Genomic DNA, 10,260 nt, shown 5'->3' on the forward strand with positions numbered 1-10,260 from the left:
ACCACAATTAAAAGAACCAAAGACTTAAACTACTTCAGTCTGTGTGCACTAAATTTATTTAATACACGAGTTTCACAATTTGAGTTGAATTACTGAAATAAATGAACTTTTCCACGACATTCTAATTTATTGAGATGCACCTGTATATATATATATATATATATATATATATATATATATATATATATATATATATATATATTCAGACAATTAAATGCCATTGAGAATGAGGTAGATTTGTTTTAACTGTTAAGGTTTGTATTAGAAAATAGTTTTGTTTTTTTAAACTGCATTTACCTGATTTTAAAATGTCAATCAAATTAGCATGGATCAGTATATGCATGATCCTTTGTAATAGCTCTGATGTTCTGCTCACAAGCGTGTAAATGTCTCGCCTACAATACAAACAGTATCACATTTTGTTACTTTATTCTGTTGCTTTTCACTCTGCATATAGATACACATTAATATCTACTGCTATTATTTCTCTAAACATGACATAAATGGATAAAGTCAGTAGGCTCATGGCTGATGAAGTGTGCTTGTTTTTATATTTAATAATCAAGAGAAAAGTGAGTATAGACCAACACACAGAAATTGCTGTTTCACTCATCAAGTTATTCTTTACAATAGTTTGATTTAAACAAATGGTTTAAATTATTTAAATATTTTGAAGTTTGTGTAATGTAAAGTAATGCCAAAGAAGCCTTTTACCAAACTGTATTGTTTAAACCGTATTTATTTTGTTTTGGCATATAACCACTTCGGTCAATTTATTTAAATTGAACTAAACTTGTACTCAATTACAACAATGTGAGTTGTAAAATTGTTATTCATGCATATTTATTTTGCAGTATGCCTAATTGCTGTTTGTGAAAAAAAAAAAAAATTTTAATCAGGCACATGAATTACACAGTAAAATGTTTGTTAAATGTCATAAGTGTTTAAAAGTATCTTTATTAAACAAATGCTGTTTGTATAATGTTGTTTTAAATACATTGTCTTTATGCATACTTATTCAAGTGAGTTTTTATAACGTATTAAGAGATGGTTATATACTGAAGATTTGTAAAAAAAAAAAACAAAAACAAAAAAATTCACTGATGTATTCTAAACAATAATTAAAATGCAAGAAAACATTTAGGCTGAATAACAACTTTAAATGTAGCATTGATGAACCATACATGGTTACTTACAGAAATGAACTATAGCGTTGGGTCATTTTGGCCTTAAATGCGATAGCATCGGCACATTACTGGCTGCCTTATCTGGCTGAATCATCTGGCCCGACAGACTCGGACCAGAATTGGAGAGGGAGTAAACAGACATTCGGCTGAGTACAGGAGATGGAAGCACCTGAAGGGATAGGCCGGTGAGATTCTTACCGGAACTGGCCTGAGTGTATTTTGCTATGTGTGGAAGCAAGGGCGGAAGGGCAGAATTAACAGCAGCTATTCAAACATTTAAGTTCACTCAAGATCAGTTCTTTTCAGTTTTTTTTTATCTCAATGCACCTTGTGCAGGGTTATCATATATGCATTTAATGATCACGGCATGATTCATCCTGATATGTACAGTAAAGTGTGTATTTACTGGACATTTCAGAGTGAATCATGCCATGATCATTAAATACATTTTCAGCAACAACAAAGGCTTATAGCACATTCATTTCCTTTAACATTTTCTGGTATTGTCCCCTTTACAGTAGGTTTGCCTTATTGTAAAATGTATTTTATCTCTTACATTTTATCTGTTTCTTATAATACTTTGTATGCAAATCATAATAAAAACAGTTTACAACCTCATGTACATATGACAATGCACATTTTAAAAATATTGCATTGATATATGATATCACAATTAATGCTGTAGTGTGTAATTTCTGCTACATCCAGCAGAATTAGTCTGTTTGAGTATCCTAACACAGCAGTGTTGGCTCAACCGATGGAGCTAGTTTGGAGCAGGCTACCTGTTTGGATTCTAAGGTTTTCAACATTTATCATTAACGTAATGATACAGAAAATGTGTTTCTTTTAGAGTTATCATACACATTTGTATGACTTCTGCTTCATCTGTTTGTACGATGTCTCATCTTGTATCACAGAGAGCACTTTCTTGTCTGAATCTTCCAGATAATTCTCCAGCATATCAAGCTCTATCAGGTGAGAGGGGTTTGATTTCAGAGCTTCAGCCAGTGCTGCTAAACCTTCCTTTGTGACACAACAGTTTAACAACCTGAAGAGAGGATTAGTGAAAGAGAGGACCTTAGTTCTACTAGCACTGTTTAGTGTTCTTTTGGTCACTGATTATGTCTAAATCTGATTTGAATGGTTTCAAATGTGATGCACTGAGAAATATTGAGATAAGACATTTACCTGAGCTTCTCTAGTTTACAGTTAGGATTCTGCAGTCCAGTACAGAGCAGCTTCACTCCTAAGTCTTGCAGATCATTAATGCTCAGATCCAGATTGATCAGACTGGAGGTCTTTGAGCTGAGAGCTGAGGCAAGAGCAGCACAACTTTTCTCTGTCATTCCACATTTGTCCAACCTGAGAGGAAAAAATTATGATAATGTGCACTGCATTTTCAAAAATACAAATTATTCAGTGATTACTAATTTTTCATATTAACCTCAGTGTTTTCAGCTTCAATCCTGGATTTCCAGGTCTGTTGTTGCCCAGATCCAGCTCTCTCAGGTGAGAGAAGTTTGACCTCAGAGCTGAAGTCACAGATTCAAAGCCCTCTGTTTTGATTTTGCAACATGACACCCTTTTGAAATTTTTGTGCATGTAATCTGATATCTTGGACATTTAATATTTGAAAAGCAATAACAGTACACATAGAAGTTGTCATTATTTTTAGCAGTATGTTTTCATAGGCAATTTTGTTCTACCTAAAGTATTTATATGCATCTTACTTTAGTATCTCCAGTTTACAGTGTGGATGTACCAGTCCAGCAGAGAGCAGCTTCACTCCTGAATCCTGAAGCCCATTGTTGCTTAGAGAATGTTCTTTCAGATTTGACTCTGTCTGTAGTAATGTAACTAGTGCTGCACAAATTTTGGAGGTTAGGTTACAGTTATTCAATCTGATAATAAAGCAAGAAGGGGTACTTTAGTTATGGTCAAAAAAACTAATTGTTATATCCCATAAAACAAAGTATTTACAGCATGTGACATTATTCACTTCAGTGTTTCCAGGGAACAATTAACTTTCTCTAGAACAGCAAAAAGGTGTTGGACTCCTGAGTCACCTATGTTATTCCAGCTCATGTCCAGCTCTTTCAGATTTGAAGGGTTTGAACTCAGAGCTGAGTTGAGGAAAAAACAGCCTGCATCTGTTACTCCACAGTTCTTCAGCCTACAGAGAGACAAGAGAATTAACTTGCTGTCTCAAACTAACAGGTAGAATCCATGTTTCACATTTTTTGTAGGATAAGAACTAGGGCTGAGCGATCAATCAAAATAAAATCTAAATCGCAATATGGCATAGTGCAATTATCAAACCTCAAGGGCTGCATTTTAATTAAATAAATAAATAGTCTTCAAGTGCTGCTACGCTTACATGTGCAGCTCTGTTCTCTGTAGTGTATTACATATACTCAAAGCATGCATGAGGCTAATGAGCTGAGTGAATTTTATTTACAGTGCTCTAGATTCATTAATTCAAAATATGCTTGGTCGCTAAAAGTTACTATCCAAATCTAACGTAACATCATAACACAGGCTTTTTTGGACAGAAGAGTGGATGAGAGTATTTCTCTGTAGTACAATGCCATTGCCAAACAGAAATGTCTTTCTTCAGTGTTCCGCCAAAATAAAAGATTCCGCCGAAATAAAGGTTTAAGAGTTCAACCGGACTGCATATATGGTAAATGCTGCATGCAAGTTATGAAATTATTACATAAATATGATACTGTTTTATAATAACAACAATAGCAATAATTATTATTATTACTATTATAATTGTTGTTAATATTATACAAAAATATATTTCTGTAAAAAAGTCTTAACTTAATAATAACTTATTGGGTTCTAAACAATTATGGTGAAAAGTGGGCTAAGACCTGATCACAAAGATGGCATATACAGGTAAACAGTGATCACAATATCTTTGTCCAAATCGGTCAACCCTAATAAGAACATTAAATTATTCACACAAAAATGTAAATGTTGTCATTTACTCACCCTCATATCGTTTTGAACCAATATGATATTGTTTTTCATGTTAAACAGTACAAGGTTTTGTTTGAACTCTGAAGCCACTGTGAATGAGCTTCTCATGCACTCATGAACGTGCAACGGACATCAAGGTTTTTACTGAAAAATGACTTAAATTTTGGGTTGTTTCTTACCAAAACCTATCATAGGGCTTCAGAAGATTTGAAATATGATGCATGTGCCACATGGACAACTTTATGATACCTTTGCTGCTTTTGTGAAGCTTGAAACTGATTTACTATCCATTGCCACTGTATTGAAAAGATGGACTGGGATATTCATTCAAATTGGTCCTTTTGGAAAACTGGAAAGTCATAGAGGATGGAATGATAGGAGGGTGAGTAAATTTTGACACAATTTTTATTTTTGGATTAACTAGTTTTAATGTGAAGGGACCAATTTTTGTGCATGAAAAATATGTAAATAGAAAATATATCCATTTGTAAACTGTTGGTAAACTTCAGCCTCAGTTAATAAATCTATATTTTTGAGAAGAACTTACTTCAGGGATTCCAGTCTACACTCCTTGTCCTTTAGTCCAGCACTGGGGTTAAGAGGCACTTCAGGCTCCTTTGAGTCCTTACACAGATGATCTAAATTATCTTGATTTTGCTCATTGTTCATCAACAGATCCATCCTGAGATCCAAGCGAAACATGAATCATTAAAGGATCAATCACCCAGAAATGAAAATTCGCTATCATTTACTGACCCTCATTTTGTTCCAAACCCGAATTACTTTCTTTTCTCTGCAGAACACAAAAGGAGATATTAGGAAAAATGGAAATCTGTACCTTCATTGTATGGAAAAAAAAAGATTCAATAAAAGTTAATGGTGACTAATCCTAACATTTTTGTGATCCATAGAGGAAAGAAATTCATCCGTATTTGGAACAACATGAGGGTGAGCATAAGATGACGAGATTTTCCTTTTTGGCAGAACTATCCCTTTAAACTGATTTCATATACAAGACAGTACACATAAACACTTCTATGGTTCCAATATTTTACTTTATACAAGCACAAAAGTCTTGTCAAATGTGTTTTCACCACTTCTTATAAAAAGTGTTCCAGAGAGTGAAATAACACATTATTCTGCTCAGTAATTAAATAGAAACTCAACATGACATTTATATGAACAACTTAACTAATTTCATATAATTATAATTCATAAGAAAAATCATACAATGTTTTGAGCAGGCTGTAGCATGAACTCTGTACTCCAACACAGAGTATCTCCACTCCTAAGACTTGCAGGTTGTTGTGGCTTAAGTCAAGCTCTCTCAGATTGGAAATTGATGGAAGAGCTTGAGAGAGCACTGCACAGCCTTTCACTGTAATATTACAGCCAACCATCCTGCCAAAACAAATACACAATTTTCACAATTTAAAATTACTTTCTGAAGGCACTGTAAATAAACAATTAAATGTAAATGTTCTTACCAAGCCTTTGTAGACAAATTAACCACAGGAATCAGCCATACAAGGGCCACTTCTGATCTGCCATATTTACTCATTTCAAACTCATCAAAATTCTCATTTGATGTCAACAAAATGTACACCAGAACTCGCCAGAGTTCAAGAGACAGGTTGCCATTTAAAATTCCAGAGGTCAGATAGCTGTTGATTTCCATTGTAAAGGATTGATCATTAAGCTCATTCAAACAGTGGAAGAGAACAATACTTTTTTTCTGAACAAATAGTCTTACTAATTTTATATATATATATATATATATATATATATATATATATATATATATATATATATATATATATATATATATATATATACTCAGTAGTGTTTGCTCTTTCCTGTGAGCTGTCTTTACTTTTCACCAAAAGCCCTTCTATGAGGGTCTGATTTGTCACCATTGAAAGTTCCATGAGGAAGCGAAGAAAAAAATCCAGATGTCCACACTTGCTTTTTGAAGCTTCCCTAGTTTTACTATCATCTCTTTTTCTGTGTTTTTGTTCACAGTATACTTTTTGCCCTTGATGCTAATTTGTGCCATCAGGAAGTTTGTGTACATATGAGTGAGAGTCTTAGGGATCTCTCCACTCTCTGCTTCACTCAACATTCTCTCTAGAACAGTGGCTGAAATCCAGCAGAACACTGGGATGTGACACATGATGTAGAGGCTCCTTGATGACTTCAGGTGTGTGATGATTCTATTGGCCAGACTCTGATCACTGATTCTCTTCCTGAAGTATTCCTCCTGTGGTTCATTGAAGCCTCGTACCTCTGTCACTCGATCAACACACTAAGAGGGGATGAGATCAGATGTTGCTGGTCTGGAGGTTATCCAGATGAGAGCAGAGGGAAGCAGATTCCCCTTCATGAGGTTTGTCAGCAGCACATTCACTGAGGTCTCTTTGGTTGCATCCTGTATATTCTCATTGCTGTGAAAATTTAAGGGAAGATGGCACTCGTCCAGACCATCAAAGATGAAAACAACTGAGGAGTTTTTGATCAGGGCTAAACTTGTTTCCTCCAGAAAGAAGGTGTGAAGAAGAACAAATAAATTGCACTTTTTGTCCATCACAAGATTCAGTTATCTGAAAGGAAGTGGAAATATGAGGTGGGTGTCCTGATTTGCTTTCCCTTCAGCCCAGTCCAGAATAAACTTCTGCAAAGAGACTGTTTTTCCAATGCCAGCGACTCCCTTTGTCAGCACAGTTCTGATGGGTTTGTCTTGTTCAGGTAAAGGTTTGCTTCGCTAATCCTTCTAAAATATATTGATGCCTCACTTTTATGTTTGATTTAAATTTCTGGTGAATGTCTGCATCAGGTTTTCTGAGTCATGTCTGTTAAAAATATTTTTATGAGAACAAGTAATATTCACAATTACAGAAAATGTCAGATCTTGAAATGAATGTAACTCACAGAAATTCAATGTATCTTCTACTGGTGTCAGGAAAATTGCCAGTCTTAGCATCTTGGGATGGTTTTCTCGGTGAATCACTTGTGGACAAACAACTTCTCAATACTAAAATAATAGTTTGATATGAGCATGAAACATTCAGTGACTTTTAAAGGAAGTATTGAAACTTATAATTAATAAAACTAGATTTTTATTCATTTAATTTTGTAAAATAAAAAATAAATAACAATTCAGTTTCATGGAATTTAAATGCGTAAATAAAAAATAAAACAAAATAGGCTGAAATATATTTTTAGAGTGTACGTAAATGTATTTGACCCATGAATATGAATGTTAAAGTTTGAATCACCTCCCAACTTGGAAACTTGGGTAACAAAATTATTATTATAAATTTACCAGTTGTAATTATGACTTGAGGGGCGTTCATGTGCAACTTCCAAGTAGAAAATTAATATGGCTTTTAGGACTTTTCCGTGTATTTCTGAAGTGAGTCGCTTTGCTTTGCTTGTTTCTCAGATTTGATATTTGTTGCTTTTGCCTGAAATGTCTGCTAAATAAATTATTTTTTTGCAGATGCCACATTGAAGTGCTCCAAGCGATTCAGTGTGTGAGTGACTGAATGATTCAGACTAAATCACGGCAATAAATTAAATCATTTTAATTTATTGAATTAATATATTACTAAATTCTCCTCCCTGCCCAGTAGGTGGCGATATGCATGAAGAATGCAAATCACCAAAAACAAAAGAAGAAGAATGTGAAAGTGACAATGGTCATTTATAGTAAAATAATTACTTAAATATTGATCTGTTTCTTTTTGGAGCTTCAACGTTCTGGTCACCATTCACTTGCATTGTATGGAGCTACAGAGCTGAAATATTCTTCTGAAAATCTTAATTTGTGTTCTGCAGAAGAAAGAAAGTCTTACACATCTGGGATGGCATTAAGGTGAATAAATGATTAGAGAATTTTCATTTTTGGGTGAACTAACCCTTTAAATCATTCTCTTCTTTATGTTACATTTTTTTAAATCTTAGTACAATAAATCTAAATAAATTCTCAGTCACCTTTTTCCCTATGTATTTTTAATTGCTTTCCACTCTTAATTAATCTACAAACAAATAGAGAAAAATGAAGAGTTTATCCAGTCAGAAATCCCTAATTTATTCCCATTGATGACCAGAAGGACCCTTTTAGATTGTGGAATGTCTTGTTTTTGTATTAAAGATTGCAGTCTTTTGGTTTATACTTTTCCTCTTAATATACTGAAAGTGAAATTAGACTTGTGATTTGTATTGTTGTGCATTACACCTATGCAGTCAGTTTATTGGGCTTTATTATACAGACAGTGACGATTTCTCAGGGCCAGCAAAGCCTTCTCGGCCTAACATGCCAAATAAATAAATATTTTTCATCCTTTCATTCTTAATCACCGTTTTGCCTATGTATTTTTAATTGCTTTCCACTCTTATTTAATCTACAAACAAATAGAAAAAAACGAAAAGTTTATCCAGTCAGAATTTATTCCTTGATGCTTACAAGCAAAGTGTGACAACTCTTTCACAAATCGCATGCCCAAAGCCGAGCTCGTTATCCTAGGCAGCGCGTGAGTATGAGCTCTACCCCCTCAGGCCTTCAGAATTTCTTCAGAATCCCTCAACATTGCAAGTGAATAGGCATCTAAAGTCAGATTCATCAGCCAATCAGATTGATTTATTTGTTCTTGGTGGGTGTGATCTTTATGATATGTCCCAGTCGAGGCCTTCTAGCTGGCCTTGAGTGACGCAATCACGCTTTAAGTGATGTACATAATTCAAGAGCGAAAGATCAAGCTGTCTGACGAGTCGGCTGTCATCACCATTTAGAAAGAGATCCTTATGGATTTAAAAACACAAGATGTTCTGCATGACCGTGTGATTGCTTAATTTATTAAACAGGAAAGAGGACTGATTTTCACCTCAAGTAAATTGGTAAGTGCTTTTTGCATTTTTATAGCAACATCAGGAGTTTTCTAAGTGTAAATTAGGCTGCTGGAGCATTCAGTGTCGGAAGTTTTAAAAAGTAGTGCTGCGTTCCATTCAACCCGGAAAGTCGGATTTTACAACTTCCTACTAGGAAAAGTGCAATGGAATGCATCTTGAAGTCAGAATTACAACTTGTAGGCTCATGCAGAAATTCTCAACTCCGATTTCGCCGAGATGCAGGGGCATGATGTCACACAAACATCTCGACACTCAGGGAGATGTACAAAGTAAGTGATAAACATTCACTTTATTAAGTAATATAGATAAATGAGTTTGTTTCCACATTACATGATATTAAAGCTTGTTTAACTAAAGCCTGCAGAAACAGGTGTATAAAACATTATAATCTCTTTTGATAATCGTACACCTGAAGCACAAATGTTAGCACTGCAGCATTGTTTATCAGTTGGGTTGCTAGGAGACATCTCTAATGAGAGTCAAACCCCTGCTAAGCTAACGGGAGCATTGCAGTTCCAAATATCGGGGAATGGAATGCATTCATGGTTGGAGATATCAAGTAGGAATATCCCACATCCAACTTGAATGGAATGCAGCATAACCGTGTACCCTGACGGAACAAAATTTATTGCAAGCAACATTTAAATCGCAAATATAATTAGATAGATTTTTCCAGGTATTATAGACCTCCTTGGTAGATTCATATGAAAAATTATGATTTTTGAATGTTTGTTCGGGAGACATTCATTTCATAAAACAGTCATGCTGCAGTTAAAATTAGGCTTGCTTGAGCATTAAGTGTCGTTTCAAGTTCTGGCTTTCGTGCGTGGACGTGATTTTAAAATGTCAGTTGTTATTACTAGTTTGCTGCGGCATAATGTATGATGCCCAAAGGCATAGGGTGTCTTATTCATTGTGAAACTGTGTTTTCTTAATGGCATGAATCACACTGAAGGCCTAGACTTTAAACGCATGGCCCGCCACTGTATACAGATGTCAGCATTCATTAGAGTGGTGACAAAGGTATGAGCTCATCTCAGTGATGTAATAATACTCTCAGATTTCCCCAGCATGTTTATGCCAATATGCTTCTAGTAAGGGTACATCATACAGTATTTCCAGTAGGGGTGACTGAATACTTTTTTGGTGGGAGTGGTAAGAGGGTCTGTTCATCAAT

General features: G+C 34.8%; 1 pseudogene; it reads right to left on the reverse strand.

Moving 5' to 3' along the window:
* Window positions 1–2,042: 2,042 nt before the first annotated feature.
* On the reverse strand, window positions 2,043–7,155 carry LOC127429627 (NACHT, LRR and PYD domains-containing protein 3-like; annotated as a pseudogene).
* Window positions 7,156–10,260: the final 3,105 nt, after the last annotated feature.

The sequence above is a fragment of the Myxocyprinus asiaticus genome, chromosome 39 (assembly GCF_019703515.2).
Source record: "Myxocyprinus asiaticus isolate MX2 ecotype Aquarium Trade chromosome 39, UBuf_Myxa_2, whole genome shotgun sequence".
Classification (NCBI taxonomy): domain Eukaryota; kingdom Metazoa; phylum Chordata; class Actinopteri; order Cypriniformes; family Catostomidae; genus Myxocyprinus; species Myxocyprinus asiaticus.